The sequence below is a fragment of the Perognathus longimembris genome, chromosome 13, assembly GCF_023159225.1.
Source record: "Perognathus longimembris pacificus isolate PPM17 chromosome 13, ASM2315922v1, whole genome shotgun sequence".
Lineage (NCBI taxonomy): Eukaryota > Metazoa > Chordata > Mammalia > Rodentia > Heteromyidae > Perognathus > Perognathus longimembris.
The window spans coordinates 46,005,820-46,023,453 of NC_063173.1; the positions used below are offsets into that span (position 1 = coordinate 46,005,820).

The 17,634-nt window shown below is 37.8% G+C and overlaps 1 protein-coding gene across 1 annotated transcript in view; it reads left to right on the forward strand.

Annotated features, from left to right (window-relative positions):
- The window catches only part of Hsd17b12 (hydroxysteroid 17-beta dehydrogenase 12), a 121,561-nt gene that overhangs the window by 46,891 nt on the left and 57,036 nt on the right, over positions 1-17,634 (forward strand). The window lies entirely within an intron of this gene.

Sequence of the window (17,634 nt, forward strand, 5' to 3'; positions counted from 1 at the left end):
CACTTGAGCCGTGCCTCCAGCCTGGGTTCTTACTAGTTAGTTGGAAATAGGAACTGACATACTTTTCTGCCCTGGCTAGCTTTGAACCATGATCCTCCAATTTTCAGTCTTCTGATTTATAGGTGTGAATCACTAGTACCTGAACTTTGAAATTCATTCTTAAGAAAAGCAACCAGTAGTTGCTAGATATAAAGGTTCATAGAAAACAGATGCTTTTGATGAAATGGAATGTTGAATTTTGAAATTCTTTGATATGAATGAATATATACCCTTTCTTTAATATACAAAGAAAACTACCTCATGACATGCTTTAATAAGTACTCCAGCCCATATGAAATTTGCTCAATGAGTCAGAAGGCCTGCTTTCATGATATTTGAAAACTTAGTTAACTTGTGATATGAGGTAACCTGTTGGCAGAAATGTGATTGTGGAGAAAGACAGGAACCTGTTCAAACATTTTTGTAAAGGAACAGATGGTAAAGGGACTGAATTGACCTTTATTAAAAGGAACTTTTTTTTCCTTTTAATGTTGAAAGTTCTGAAAAAAAATTTTTTTCTTCAAATAATGTCAATATAATAGGAGACTTGTAAATTAGGACAATCTCTTTGGGAGGATAATGTTTTCATAAACATAAATCAAGATTTAATGTTGACAAAGACACATCTTCGTTCTTTTAGTTATGCCTTGAACACGTGTAGTGAGTGCCTTTGTACTAGGTACTGTGCTATGCAGGCAACACATAATACAAGTTGGATATATTCCCTGCTGTTGGAGTGAAGATGGATGGGTAAAAACAAATCTCAAAAACGACATCAAAACCAAAATAAGTCATTGCACTTGGTATTACAGGCCACAATGAAAACAAAGCACTAGCAAGAGAACAATAGAGACAAACATATTGTAGCAGCATGGAAAATTCTGAGGTTTGCATGGTGGTAAAGAGGCTGAAATAATAACTTGTTGCTCTATAATATTACTCTTAATTAAAGAAAGTGTCTTCCAGGGCTTTTTTGTGTGTAGGTGTGGAGGAGTTGTGTTTGCTTAAGTTATACATGATGTATCTATTCTAGCATCCTCATTTCCATAAGCCTTTGGATCTTTGCCTCTACCTTATGGTGGGGAAGTTGTGTCCTCTAAGTCTCATATATGCCGACTGCCATGGAGCCCAAGTTTCACTTAGCCAACCAAGTTAACTACTGAAGGTATGCTAGCAATGAGCTTAGTATGAAATCATTGCTCTTTGGTAAGTAAATTATATTTTACAAAAAGACCCATTTAGGTATTATATTGTTTTCCTTGGTCTAGCACTCATACAATCCATTTTCACACATTCTACCAATAAAAGTAATGGAATTTGTTACAGCTTTTGTGTATCAGATATTGGCTTATGGATCAGACTGCCCTTATTCCCCAGATAATGCTGTGATCTAACCTTGTTGTGGTTGGCATTAAGGGGATGTTGTGTCATGAGGAAAGAAATAATATTGCCCCAAGCCCACTATTTGGTTGGCTTTATTACAGGATTTCAAGCGGGGAATACTAATGTCAGGGCCATAAAGAGCAGATCGTGTGTATTTGTACTGTGAGGGGAACCTGACATAGTTTGGAGTTGAAGACTGTAAGCATCACCTGGGTCCACCTTGATACCTTACCCTAATTCTAAGGTCTCATTCACTCTCAGTTAGGACTTGTACTTTCCCATAGGAGATCTGGCAAGTCCTGAAATTCAACTTCTGTTGTAATTCTCTAACTGGTACCTCTGGGTACCTCAAAAAAAAATTTTTTTATTATAGCCACCATAGAAGTCCTCTGTTCCGCCCATGGTAATTGCGAATTGAAAATTAATCCTGACGTTTTCTTTTCGTAAATCCTCCAGTGCATTGAGAGGAAACCATAGTGTGCCATGGATTTTGTACCCTTCATTCATGCCAAACTCAAATGTAACGGCCATTTGGTTTTCTAAGGCATCTTTTCAAGTATTTCCTTACAATCAGTAATCAGGATTAATTTGGTTAGTTCTAAGTACTTACTACATCATCAGTTACCAGCATCCTATTTCCCACTAGGAAGAACTTTAACACTGTGTTAGCTTTTGTTAGTAAATTCTCTGTCAGATTCCAGCCAAGAATCATGTCATCCAAGTTAGTTTAACAAGGATCACTTGTCCATTAGCACTTTAGTGGGTTAATTTCATCCCTTGTACACTGCTGTCTGAAAGAAAGAAGGAAAGAGGACAAGAGGACATTGAAGAGGAAATCATCTACCAACTGAAAAAAATGAGAGACCTCTTGGTTCTTCTTGCCTTCTAACTCCTGTTGCCATGTGCACGTAGGCAGCCTACTTATCATAACCCAAGTTCTATGGGGAAAAAATTTAAAGGATTATGTATAGCTTAGTAGAAAACTACATGTTTTACCCCACAACAGATAAATGTTTCATAAAGATTAAATGCTTTGATGGAATTATAGTTCTTGTTACCTGTGCAGTTAAGACAAGCTTAAAGTCATCAACTAGAATTAGCTTATTTTATTTTATTACCATTGTCAGCCAGGATTACCTATATATTAAGTATTAAATGCCAATTTTTTGGTTCATCAATGAAAATTATCCTAGCTAATATTTGAATGTCAACCTGGGCATTTATTTACAAGAAAGTGCATTACAAAGGAGACTATCTTACAGAACAACCAGTTTGTTCACAGAATTTAGAGGTGATGATACTTATAATAAATATGGATGGCAGTCATAAAATTTGGACTGAATGTACTTTAATTAGCTTTGATTTAAAAAAAACAAACAAGGTATTTCTTTTTTTTCCCCCCTGTAACTTATTTCAGGGAAAACAGCTTTAGGATAAGTAAAAAAATGTCCATTTCACTTTTTCAGTCCTTATTTGTAATCAAAGCTGTGCTGCTAGGATGCAGATTTGACAAAATAAATGTATTCCACAATTTTCTGATGCAGAAAGTGTTGTTAATATACCTTGTTACATAAAGACCTTGTTTAATGTTTAATGAAACAAGAACACATTATGTTAGGAATTAATTTGCATATATCACTTATATAATTCCAGAAGTATCTTTTATTCCTTTTGTCCATTGTCAGGCTTGAACTCAGGGCCTAAGTGCTATCTCTGAGCACTTTTGCTCAAGGCTAGTGCTCTACCACTTTGCGCCACAGTGCCACATCTGGTTTTCTGGTGGTTTATTGGAGTTAAGAGTCTCACAGACTTTCCTGCCTGGGCTGGCTTCAACCTGCAATCCTCAGATTTCAGCTTTTTGAGTAGTTAAAATTATATGTATGAGCCACTGGTGCCCGGCTCCAGGAATATCTTTATTGCTCTTAGAATTTTTATATTCCCAAGCTAGGAACTAAAACCAATCCAGCTAGCTTCTACTGTAGTACTTGTAACTGTGGAGCTATCTTTCACTCTCCAATGTCTAAATTTTCAGTGTTTTTGGCTTCAAGAAAATACTGTTTTTTTCTATCCCTAATGAAACCTTATAAGCTATAGGCACAGGATAGTTTATGAGAAGGTCTTTGAAGCATTGCTTCAACATATTGGAGTCAGATTCCTTTTTCTCACTGGTGAGATTGTCATTCCTAATTAAATGAGATTTACTATTAAATCAGGCTTGTTTGGCATGATCATGGTTACAAATTTATCTAATTATAGCTTGGAAAAGTAAGATTCCCCCCCCCCCCCCCCACCTAGTACTGAGGTTTGAATTCATGGCCTCATGCTTTTGACTCATATTGTTTGGGCTGGTACTCAACTATTTGAGCTTCATCTCCAGTTTGAGAAAGATTGATTCTTATTGAGCCAATGCAATGTATTACATTGCCATGTAAAGTAAAGGGACTCAAGGTATATTGTATAATATTTGGCCATTGTTTAGTTTTGTATACAAGACTAACCTATATGTATAATGCATGTATTATATATATATACATATATACATAATATTTTCTGCACAATTATCTTCTTTAAATTTATCTGTTGATTTTCTAGGTTATTTACCAATCACTATTGTTTCATAACAAACTACCCTGAACTTAGCCACAACCATTTTATATGCTTCCAAATTCTACCAGTTAGGAATCTTGCCAGCAGTCAGGTAGATCATCCCATTGTTCCTTGTGGCATTTTTGTTTTGTTTTGTTTTTGTTTTGCCAGTCCTGGGCCTTAAACTCAGGGCCCGAGCACTGTCCCTGAGCTTCTTTTTGCTCAAGGCTAGCACTCTACCACTTGAGCCACAGTGCCACTTCTGCCCGTTTTCTATATATGTGGTGCTGAGGAATCAAATCCAGGGCTTCATGTATACGAGTCAAGTACTCTTGCCACTAGGCCATATTCCCAGCCCCCTCATGGCATTTTTGAAGTCACTTAGTATAGTATAAGATCCAATATGGCGTCTCTCACGGGACTGGTACAGTGGCAGTGGGTAGCTGCAAGGCTGGGCTCCACTGGGTTTGGTAGCTACCATGCCTACAAGTAGGTTCTCTAGCATAGCTATCAAGGTAATTGGGTTTCTTACATGGTGACTGTCTTAATCCAAGTGAAGTGTTTTGGAAGATCCAGGCAGAAATGATTTTTTAAAATACATTTTTGATATTAGTATCAGCAGTTAAAGCAGTCATGAAACTGAATGTGATGTACATATGCATAATCCCAGCACTAGAGTGACTGAGGCAGGAGGATTGAACATTGGAACCCAGCCTGGGTTACATAGTAAGACTTTGCCTCAAACAAAATAGAATGAAACACAAAAGAAAAACAAAACAACAAAAAAATCAACAGTAGTATTGAGTCTACCCAGATATAAGGAGAGGAAATGAGGGTAGATTCTACTTCCTCCTCCCATGCCTCACAGTGCTGGGGTTCAAACCCAGGACTTCATGTCTGGGAAGTAAATCCTTTACTATTCAGCTCCACTCTCAGCCCCTCATGATGGAGGTGTGGCATGGATACTTTGACAAAGAACTTGCAGAAAGTGGGATACTATTAGAGTATAATCTTTGTTTTTGTTTGGAAAACACAGGCTGCCATAGTATACAAACTATATAGTGATTTCCCAGAGAGCATTTTTGCTGAATTATGAGGGACCAGGAGGACAGCACACCATTCAAAGAGTGTTCATTTCAATTTGTTCAAGTCACTCAGTCACAGTGAAAAAAGAAAAGATTGATTCCTCAAAATAATTTCTCTCATTATTTCCATTCAGTTTTGCACATTTCTTGTTCCAATGGTCAGCAGCATGCTTTTACAAAGTATTTCATTTTACAGTACAGTCCTGTGTAAACAGTAAGTTTCCTAGTACCGTAGCTATCTGCTTTTGGTGACAATGTTGGGTAACCCAACATTAACCCTTAAGTTAATTTACTGCATCATCAATAATTTTCAAGATTTATCCTGTGCTGAGGCTGTTCTTTAAATGCTTTTTTCTTAAGAACTGTTTTCTGACCAGGTAAGTTTGAAGGAAAAGTGGGACCCTCCTATGAAAATCCCGATGGCTAATTAACTATAATAACCAGCAATGTCAGAGTGGAATCCCCTACTCAAGTATAATATAGAGCTAATTAATATGATCTAGTCAGTGCTTTCCCTGAAGGCATGCATCTTACCATGGACACTAAAGACATTGCTAAATCTCTGGGGACATCCATCCATGAAGTGTACTTTTCAGTTGCCACCATTTAACAAACATACTTTATCTTGAAAACATGCTTAAGCCAGGCACCAGTGGTGGTTCATACCTATAATCCAGCTGCACAGGAGGCAGAGATCTGCGAATCAGGATTCAAAGCCTACCTGGGCATGAAATCATGCTCATGAGACAGATCTTCAATTAACTACCAAAAAATACAGAAGTGAAGTTGTGGCTTAAGTGGTAGAGTGCTAGCCTTGAGTACAAAATCTCAAGGACTGGGTACTATCCTTGAGGTTTTTTTTCCTCAAGGCTAACACTCTGGCACTTGAACAATAGCTCCATTTCTGGCTTTTGGTGGTTAATTGGAGATAAGAGTCTCGTGGACTTTCCTGCTCACGCTGGTTTCAAACAGCGATCCTCAAGTCTCAGCCTCTTGTGTAACTAGGATTTCAGCTGGTATCCAGCTTCCACCTGTACTTTTAAAAGGTATTTTCTGTGCTCTAAAATTCTAGGTTGATGTTCTAATTTTTGATAACTACTGTTATGTTGCACATGTACCGATTACTGCCAATCTCAATAAACACTGTAGAAAAATGCAGAAACCCTATTGCCACTACTGCTCCTAAACCTCTTCCTATACCACCTCCATAATTGGCACCCATTTGCTTTTAAGATCCACTTTGTCTTGAATCATGTAAGACAAATATACTCTAAGGTTTTATTTAATTTGTGGTGCCTTGTGTAATGGTCAGAGGCTCATGTATTTGTGAAAGTGGAAATAAACTATTTTTCAAGCTAAAAAATAAAATTCTAGGTTGACAGGATATTATTTTACAATTCTTATTTATTTTTGTTTGTTTTCCAACCTCTCTTGGTATTCACTTCATTGGATTCTTGCTTTCATCTGTTTGTGACAGACCCAGATCACTTGTCAGCTTACCTTGTTTGTTTCCTTCTTTCAGAGCATTATTTTCCTATGTCAGCTATTATTCAAAGTTTGAAAACCATTGTTTCATATTTTTTAGTTTGAGGCAAGAGAATAAACTTGGTGTCCACTATATCATGTTGGCAAGCAGATATGTCCCCCTTCTATCCTTTAAAAAATTTTCTGCATAAACAATAAAACATTTCCTCATAAGAAAAGTTTTTTTAAATTTTTCACATGACAATCAGTGTTTGGTTTATATTAGATTCTAAAGAGAAAAGGACACAATCCTTTTGCATTTGCTTGTACCCTTCCTGGTATAATATTAAGGGGTGTGGTACTTAGCAATTTTTGTGTGGATATATCTCTTATGCAACTTCACTGTATTCCTAATGTTGCACAGACAGATGAGTTTGATGTTCCATTTAGGCTCTAATTTTGGTATACTTCTATATGATTCTAAATTAACGTGGGAACCTGTTGTAAAGCAGTCCCACTAAGCAATTTCACAAAGTGTAGCTTATTTTAACTTTATTCTTATTCGTTACCAATCATTTACTCAGATGGAGAACAACATCTGTAATATGGGTGGATGTTTTGTGAGAATTGCACATACCTACCAATTAGTTGGCCCAGCCAAATTAGTATGTGTTGGTCTGCATCTCCAATTAGGGCAGCTGCTTGACTGTTGCTCTTCTACAGCTGAAATTAGCATGTGGGTGTGCTGTGCACTATGGCCAGATACTGGCTGTACCTCTTAATTAAAATGTTTGCCTAAGTTTGTATAGTTTCTTTAAAACAGTGGTCTTTCCAATTGGATTATTGATAGCTCAGTGACTTGTATTTTTTTTATTTTTTTTAATACCAGTTTCTCCCCCATCCCCTTTAGTTTGCCTTTGGAAACGTGGGACAAAGGTGTTAGGAATTGAGGGAGTACCATTTAAGTAGATGATGGGCGTTTCTCTTCCCACTTCAAATTATTGATTGTTATTTTAAGTGGATAATTGTAAATTGGGTACAGCCTTCATTTATAAAAGAACTTGTGGAAAAACATATTCCTTTAAATGTTCATTTTATGTAGGAATTGCTTCCCTTTTCATCATAGAAAGTACTTTGAAACTTATTGAGAAGAGTTGCTTTAGCCAGAATTTTCCATCAAATGAAGTTATATGTTTTTGGCCAATTACCAGTTGTTTTGACAACTTAATTTCACCCATTGCATATGTACAAACTAGCTATAATTGTTTGGATACATAAATGGTAATTTTTGCAAGATGCATTCCAAAAATGCAATATCAAAATAACAGGGAGTACTTTTTTTAAGTAAAGTTTATGGCTGCATGCTTTGCTTGCTTATTCTCCCTGGATCTTTTAAAAGATGAGCATTTTGGACTAGAAGGGAAATTTTTAAAGAGATAGTCTTTTATTTTCAAGTTATGCACTCTTAGGAATGACTGCTAATAAAACAAATAACTAAAGAAAACTGTTTAGATGTATTTAAAAGCCCTGTGATATTTCCTAAATCAGTAATGAAGTAAATATCCACAGCTGATCCTTAGGTTATACTAAAGACACTGAGATGTGGCAAGGCTTCGCTAGATCACCCAGAGGCAATAAAGCTGAGCTTCACTCACAGACCATCTGCCTGCAGGTCTTGTTCTCTTTTCCCCTACCAGAAAATGTTTCTTAGGACATTTCTACACCCTTAACGCCTATTATCCTTTATGGTATTGATCGAGACTCTTAAGGCCCCTTCTGTGTGCTGTGCCCTGTTGCTCCAAGCTTGACTCATTAGAAAACAATGTGTTTGACTCCAGCTGAAACTACTGGGTAGTATCCGACCTCTCTATACACTATGCTTTTTCTTATATACCCTGCCACATGGCTACATAGTTACACAGTTAATCTGCCCATGCAAAGGTCCTATCTTTGCATCACTTCGACTGCATATTGGAGCCCTTATTAAGTAATATATGGGTTACTTGAACATTAGCACTGCAGTACCATGACAGTTGGCCCTATGAACAAAACTAAATGACCAAAGGACAGATGGGTATTGTTGACAAAGAGCAGCGTTGTACCCCAGAATGACAGCATGGATTTCATTACTCAGATTTTTACTGAAAGATGTACACATTATTTATTTCTGGAATCTTCAATTTATTTGTTAAATTTTGGAGTTTTCAGTTTAATACATTCTGACCACAGTAGATGATGGATAACTGCAAAGTTGGCAAATAAAATGGGGGATAATTAGAAACTGTTGTATTTTGTGTCTTTCTTTTGGCGGGGGGGGGGAGGGGTTTGCTGGTCTTAGAGCTTGAACTCAGTACCCAGATACTGTCCCTGAGCTTTTTTGCTCAAGGCTAGCTCTCTGTCACTAGAGTCATAGCTCCACTTCTGGATTCTTTGGTATTTAATTGGAGATAAAAGAGTCTCATGGATTTTCCTGTCAGGGAAGCTTTCAAACCACGATCCTCAGATCTCAGCCTCCTGAGCAGCTGAGATTATAGGCATGAACCACCAGCACCTGGCTTTTGGCCTCCTCAGAGGAACATGTGTGTACTTCCCTCAAAGCTAGCCTACTGTTGTTTTCCCAACAATCCCTTCCCTGGTTCCTTAGGAACTTGTTTCCAACGCGCTGTTCTGTTGTGTCCCAAGCAGGTACTTGTAGGAAAGTTCTGTTCAACCTACTTTTTGTTTTGAAAAATCAAGATATTCTGTTTTATCACATAAATAGTATTTTCTATTACCTATAAATGTTCTTCAATGTTAAATTCATTCATATTTTTACACATAGCTATAGATTTTTTAACTTCATGAATATTCAAACTTGTGTTGTTTATTCTATCTTAAGCTATCTATCTACAATCATGAATATTTGAATTGCTCCCAGTTTGAGGCTATTAATAGTAATGTTACCATAAATAATTTTATCTATGTATACATTTCTGGCATATGTATACACTCAATTCAGTTGGACATCTACCTAGGAATGGAATTGTACTTTGAATTGTACTGACAGTCTCTTTCAGTTGCTTTGGTAAATAGGAATCAATGCAGCATTTACAATCATGCTGCAATATAGTCATAGACCATAGCTAGTGCTCAGACTTTAATTCTTTCTGTGGACAAACAAGACAAAACAAAAAACATCTAAAGTGAAAATATGACTATTGTGTTTCTTTTTTCTCTTTGTGTGTGTGTGTGTGTGTGTGTGTGTGTGTGTGTGTGCGCTGGTGTTTGAACTCCAGGCCTTGTGCTCTTGCTTAGCCTTTTCAATCAAGGCTGCTGTATAAATCTTTTGACCTACAGAATGTAGGTTGGTTGACCTAACAGTTTCCCTTCTTTAGCATAGTTCTAAGTGGTGAATCCTTAATAATAAGGAGACTTGGAAGTACAGTCTAAAGATTGTGGTAATGATGATAGAGATGAAATGTGTAGGAAATTACTGTGTGGATTGGAAAATGAGCCATCCCTGCTTTCTCTTATAAATTCATTCTTGAAAATGTCAAAGAGCTAATGTGTTTTCATACGAGAAGTCATATGCTATGTTAAATCGTAAAATTATATATTATATGAGTGATGGGTGTTCTTCACCTGTTTACACACAGTTCGAAACCTTATTAATTGAATTTTCTCTTGGCACATTTACAAGATAACTTTTTCTAGAGGGGTTTAATGTTAACTTAGACCATCATTTTGCAGAGCAGCATTGCCTCTGGGACTTTCATACAACACAGCTATTTAGGGTAGATGAAGGCAAGTAAGTACTGTACCCAGAATGTTAGGAATGGTAATGCATATTTTAAAAGGAAGCAAAGCCCCATATGCTAGCTTGTGATTCTGTGTGGCTGGAGAATTAAATTTATAGGAGTGTAGGTTTCTTTTTCCTGAATAGAACAGCACTGTGGGAATGTGAGCTGTTCTCTGTGTTTTGCACAAGAGTTTCCTTCAAGTTGGCAGGTTCTTAAGAATTACTTGGGGGGGGGCGGTGGAGAAAAACTTTGAAGCCTTTTTAAAAAGATACAGAAATACTTTGAAGAATATTTGTTACAGATTTGTCTTGCTAGATTTAAAGAATATTTTGTAGTCTTATTTTTAAAATAGACTATACTTTAAAGCAGTTGGAGTTTATAACAAAATTGAACAGAAAATATAAAGATTTTCTATATACCCAGGGTTACTATACACATTGCCTCCTACACTATCAAATCTAGCATCAGGGATGTGAGGGCGATCTGGCTGCGACATCTGTCACCCCATTGATCGCCAGGGTTGATTCGGCTGATCTGGCTGGCTAGGCGGGTGTCCCCTTCCTCCCTTGCTGCTCCATGTGCGTCCCGACCATCCCCGATAGAGGAGGACCGGTCTTCAGTCAAAGGTATAGGAGTAGCTGCGCTCCCCTGCTAGAACCTCCAAACAAGCTCTCAAATCTAGCATCAGAATGGTACATTTTGTTTCAAGTGAGGAACCTGTTTTAATACATTATTATCACCTGAAGTGTATAGTGCTATGTAAGTTTTTTCATGGTCTTGAAAACAGTAAATTTAAATCTTTCTTAAATTTTTTTTGTGTTGTATACTTCCTATAAGAAGTTTCTCTTCGGTATCTACATTTGGCTTTCTTAGTTCATCTTTTGGCTTTTTAGAAACACAGCAAAGTACAGGCTGGGAATATGGCCTAGTGGCAAGAGTGCTTGTCTTGCATACATGAAGCGCTGGATTCCTCAGCCCCACATATATAGAAAAACCAGAAGTGGTGCTGTGGCTCAAGTGGTGAGTGCTAGCCTTGAGCAAAAAGAAGCCAGGGACAGTGCTCAGGCCCTGAGTTCAAGCCCCAGGACTGGGGGGAAAAAAAAGAAAAAAATATATCATATCTCAAAGTAGTTTTTTAAATTTATCTTTTTCTTTCTCTCTCTCTCTTTTTTTTGCCAATCCTGCCACCCTCCCCCACCCCCTATCTGTTTCTGTTTACATGGTGCTGAGGAATCGAATCCAGGGCTTCATGCATGCTAGGCAAGCACTCTACCGCTAAGCCTCATTTCCAGCCCTTTTCTTTCCTTTTTTAATTTTAACATTTATTGTGTTCAAAAAAAATAAATTTTGGGGGGCTGGGGATATGGCCTAGTGGCAAGAGTGCTTGCTTTGTATACATGAAGCTGTGGGTTCAATTCCCCAGCACCACATATACAGAAAACGGCCAGAAGTGGCACTGTGAATCAAGTGGTAGAGTGCTAGCCCTGAGCAAAAAGAAGCCAGGGACAGTACTCAGGCCCTGAGTCCATGCCTCAGGACTGGCAAAAATAAAAATAATAGAAGTACAAATCTTAAAATATACATTTTCTTGTATATATGCTGCCTTTTCTATTTCTCTGTTGTATATTGGACATAGTCTAAAATGGGTCCTGTTCAATCCTAGGTCATATTACAGGAGTGCTAAGGCCTGGAGAACCAAGGCCTGTGCCCCGTGTAGAGGTGGCAGTTCTGGCTGGGCATTGATATATTTCAGGGCATGCTCGGGGCTATCACACTGTCCAATTACAGTAAGATAATTGTTAGAGGAAGCCAAGAAGTCAGTTCATTGAATCCTTTAAAAACCTTTTGTGATGGCTTAGTAATCCTGTTCGAGAAATTACACAAATAAGATACAGAGGGATAACTGGTAACTTAAGAGTTCTTAGGTACTTCTTCAGAATCTCACTTTCTAGTATTTGCATCCCATGCAGTCCCCTTCACTTGATTATATAGGCAGGGCCTGTGAATGTAGTGGATTTCAGTCTTATGATTAGGTTCCCTTATATAATGAATAGATAGATAGAATAAGCTGGCTTTGAGCTACTCAGAAAAGAAGACTTACCTGGTAATCAGATAACTCCTCTACTTCTTGACCTTCCTGTGCAAGTCAGAATGCACAGTTCAACACGGAACTCTGAGAATGTTGTATACCTGTGATTCTGTCTTGGGTTACGGTTTATTTTGCTTTGTTTTCCAACTGCTCTTAGCTTTGGTACTAACAAATATAAATGGTCTATAATTGGCCTGTCCTTCTTTTGTCTTCTGCCCATAAAGTCTTTGAGACATGAAAGTTCCACTGAATTCACCAGCTTTACCTTTTGTGTTTTCTGACTTGCCCTGCCTGTATTACATCTCTCTCCTTCAGTACAATGAATTTCCCTTCAGCCATGTCCATACACACTGTTCTTCAACCCAAATGATAAAAACCTTATCTCTACAAATGTCTATATGTACAGACGGTTTTAAAAAAAAGTACACAGTTTTCAAGAGTTCAGGAACTTTAACACACACCCTATCTCTTTCTCTTTCTCTCTCTCTCTCTTTGCTCCCTCCCTCCCACTCTCCCTTCCTCTGTCACTCCCTTGCTCTCCCCTTCCCTTTCTTACTGGTGCTGGGAATTGAACTGAGATCCTTGCACAAGTCTGGCATCTACTCTATCACTGGGCCATACTCCTAAATCAGAAGATTCCATTTTTAAAGGCTCATGCTGTTTAAATAATTTTCCTGAGTTCTATAACCTGTTACAAGGCTAAATTTATGATATAATAACAACATTTTTATATGCTAAATATAGACTTTACAGTATATTGAGCCTTCAAGACAAAAAGAGTTGAGGAGCATATATTTACTATTAAATCATTATAGAGGATAATCGTATTATTTCTGTGGGTTTATATTATGGTTATTGGATTTATCTATGATTGATTTTAGCAAAAAACAATCCAATTATAAATTTCTTTCTTTGCTCAAATGGTATCTACTTTTCATATCTGTTTAGTACACATTCTGGAAAATAGTATGGGCAGTATATGGAACTGCTTATGTATTGTTATCATGAAATGCAATAAGTAATAAAACTTGCTTCACTTCTACATTGTGCAAACATTTATTTGAACTTTCTTTTAACAGTATTCTCGCTTTATTTGTTTTTTGGGTTCTTTTTTTTGCCAGTCCTGGGGCTTGAACTCAGGGCCAGATCACTGTCCCTGGCTTCTTTTTGCTCAAGGCCAGCACTCTGCCACTTGCATCACAGCACCACTTCCAGCCTTTTCTGTTTATGTGGTGCTGAGGAATCGAACCCAGGACTTCATGCATGCTAGGCAAGCACTCTACTGCTAAGCCACATTCCCAGCCTTTATTTGAACTTTTATCCACCTGGTGAAGGTCACAAATAAAAATATCCCCTATTAAACCAAAACAATTAGTATTTTTCCAGCTCTTGTCCACTATATATCAAAAATATGTGTGTATTTACTGTCTAAGATTATTTACATTGCTCTCAAGCCCTGGAAGAACCCATGTCTACTAACTGCATCTTTGGCTTCTATTTTACTTAAATGGTATCAATAGAGTCTTTCAACAAGCAACTAACAAGTCTTTGCAACAGTACCCCCAAATTGCCATGTACTGTGTTTGTGACACTGTAAAAGATGGGTGCTAAAGCTAAGTGCTAGGGTCTTTCTGGGAGAAGCTTGGCTTCCCCCGTCACAGTGAGCAAAACTCTGCACCCACATCATGATTTCTAAACAGTTTCCCAAAGAGGAACCAGGGTTCCTTAGGGAAATAGCCACTTCTGTGCTAGAACAGGGAGATTAGGAACGAACCTATGCTATTCAGGAAGTCAGAGAGCTGGGAAATAGTCAATGGATAATTAATGTAGATATGTCAGAAAAGACACGAGATGCCAGCTTGGAGGGTCTCCCACTGACCAGATTTAGGTAGATTGACCATTACAACTATAATTGTATGAATAAATTATAATCTGTTGAATATGACAGAAAATCATGTTGTATTGATAAATAAATCAATTAAAATTTTGATGGTGGGCTGGGGATTTAGCTCAGCGGAAGAGCGCCTGCCTGGCAAGCGCAAGGCCCTGAGTTCGGTCCTCAGCTCTGGAAAACAAAAGTCTATAAAAGACAAAACAACAACAACAAATTTTTGATGGTGAGTTATTTTATAGACTCTCAAAGTACCTTTCCACAAAATGTCCAAATTCTTGTGAACTAAAAAGGGAAAAGTAGTAACTTGACCATGGAGGGGCCTCACAAAAGCCACTTTCATGAAAGATCAAAGTTCTTTGGTATTGTTATAATGGGGTAAATAAAAATTGTTTGCCCCTTCTGATAGGATGCTGTGAGAAACATACATTCACTTCTGTGAAATTTCTGACAATGATGCATAGCCTGTACAAATTATGAGGAAATACATCTAAATTGAAGGTCATTCTACATAGTAATTGGCCTGTAATCTTCAAAGTGCCAAGGACATGAAGGTCAGTATGAAAGGCCACTTAATGCCAATTTCATGATCCTGGTGGTTGGTTATATTATTTAGGAGACTTTGTTGTTCTAGTAGTAACTACATACTAAAGTGCCATATTAAACTTCTTAGTCCCAAGACTTTATGATAGCTTTTAAAAATTACTAAAGACTTTAAAAAGTTATGTTTATATGGAATATACCTATCAATGTTTATTGTCAAAGATTGAAGCAAAAATTCAAAGCAGTCATTTTAAAATAATAGGACAAAACCTATTACAGGTTAACAGAAAACATATTTCAAGAAAAACATTTTAAAACAAAATTTTAATAAGAGACTGGCATGGTTGTATATTTTGTGCAAAATTCTGTAGTACTAGCATAATAAAAGCCGGGTGAATTTGCATATCATCTACAATCTGTTACTTTGATTGACATATCAGAAGAAAACCTAACTTTAATAGATCCATAGATGGAAAAGGAAAAATATTTTAACAGCTTCTTCAGATAATTGCAGATATTCTCCTCCTTCCCTTCCCTTCCTTTCCCTTCCCTCTCCTCCCCTCCCTGCTCCTCCCCTCCCCTCTCCCCCCACCTCCTGGGGCTTGAACTCTGGGCCTGGTGCTGTCCTGAGCTTCTTTTGCTCAAGGCTAACACTTGAGCCACAGTGCCACTTCCAGGTTTTGGGGGGGAGGGGCTGGGTGGGATAGTTTATTGGATGTAAGTCTCAGAGTTTCCTGCCCAGGCTGGCTTTGAACTACAATCCCCAGGTCTCAGCCTACTGAGTAGCTAGGATTACAGGTGTGAGCCACCAATGCCTGACTAATTGTAGATATTCTTTTGGTGCATCAAAACTTTATACATGGAAGTTTCTTAAAGGTTAGTTGCAACATGGAGTCTGAAATATCAGGGAGTGATCTTTCCATGTTCAGTCACATTAGAGTTCATTGGTCTACTTCACACTTTCAGTAGATTTTGTATCCTCATGGTTTTATAAGTTTATGCACTGCACAATATTGGTTCATAAATTTTATTGATTTTTCCTAATATTGATGTACTATAGAACAGTCGAAGTTGTTAATGTCACTCCCTCACCTTAGAAAAATATTGATAGTAGATTTAACTTTCTCAGAACTGCAATTTTAATTTCAAAGCTAGAATCTTCTCAAATAAAATAGTGTTATACATGGTATTTCTTGATGTGACAGAATCACTTCATTTTTTTGAGTGAGTACAGTTTTTTCTGCCTCTTTCATTCAAGTCAAATGCAACTAACTGCATGACAGATGGGCCTGATTGAGCTCGTGACTTCATTGTACATATATGCTTGCCTCAATACAACTGTCCTGTCAGGTACACAGAATAAATGTACAAACTTCTCATTTTGTTACTCAGAACACTGAAAAGGTGTGCCTTTGAGGGTAAAGAATTTGAATAAAACTAATGATTTTTTTGCTACTACATCAGAGATTTTTAAATGAAATTGGCTGTTACCTTTTTTAAGTTATTATTACAAATACGTGATGGATGTTCCCAGTACTGCAGCTTTAATTTGTGTTAAGGTTCTAGCAGTAGTTATCCCTCAATGCTTTTGTTCACACAGTGAAGATGACAAAGTTGTGTGAGATTTTTGTGTGTGTATGTTTATTTTTATTGTTTACTTATATATATATATATTGGCAGTGCTGGCAATTTGAACTGTGGGCCTTGACTTGCTAGACTTGAGAGATACCCCCATACCCTCTCCTCCATTCTTATTTTAGGACAGTGTCTTGTTCCAGCTCTCCTTCTGCATGCTCTAGCCCCACCCCAGGTGCATGCCTGAGCTGTAATCCCCCTGTTGTTAGGTTTCCTGTTACTGGGAGCACAGGTATATGCTACTGTGTCCAGCTTCTTTCCCTGGAGATGGAGTCCTGTGTACTTTGACTGCCTAGGCTGGCTGCAACTTCCATGATTTGTTCTCCTGACTCCCGCCTCTTAAGTAACTAGGATTACAGATATGAGCCACCAACACCCAGCTTCACTGGCTATTTTTAGGAGAGGGTTTGCCCAGGTTGGTGGCTGAGATCCATCTTCTTTTAGGTTTCCGTGTGTGTGTGTGTGTGTGTGTGTGTGTGTGTGTGTGTGTGTGTGTGTGTTCCCAGAATCCCAGACATGTTCTACTATGTCTAACTTCCCTCCGTTGAGATGGAGTCTAGCGGACTTCTCTGCCCATGCTGGACTGAAACCTTGATTCTCCTAATGTCAACCTCCCACACAGTTTGGCATGACAGGCATGCACCATTCTGCCCAGCTATGGGTTAAGAAGGGGTTTCAAACTTTCTGGTTGAGCTGGCCTCGAACTGTGATCCTCTGGTTCTCAGCCTCTCAAGTAGCTAAAATTATGGGTGCAAGCCATGGGTATCTGGCTTAAAGTATTTTTGACGCTCATGGATCTCAGTGGTCATAGCACAGTTTGAGCACATTGGAATACTCTGTAATCTTTTCAATAACTAGTATTTTTCAAATTTATGACTTAATTAAGGTTTTTTAAAGTATTTTTTTCTCCAAAAGTTCCTTTAAAAAGAGAGAGAACAGAAGGTAATTGTAAAGTATCTTCTTCTAGATACAAAACCAGTAAAATACTTGCCTAGTATTCATGACACTGGGTTATATTCCAGCACTGCAAATAAAAGAAACAAAAAAAAAAAAAAAGAAAAAAAAAAGGTGACAGGCCAAAATCTTGAAGAGTACCTCCCCACATCCATCCCCCCCTTTTTTTTAACCCTATTACAAGAT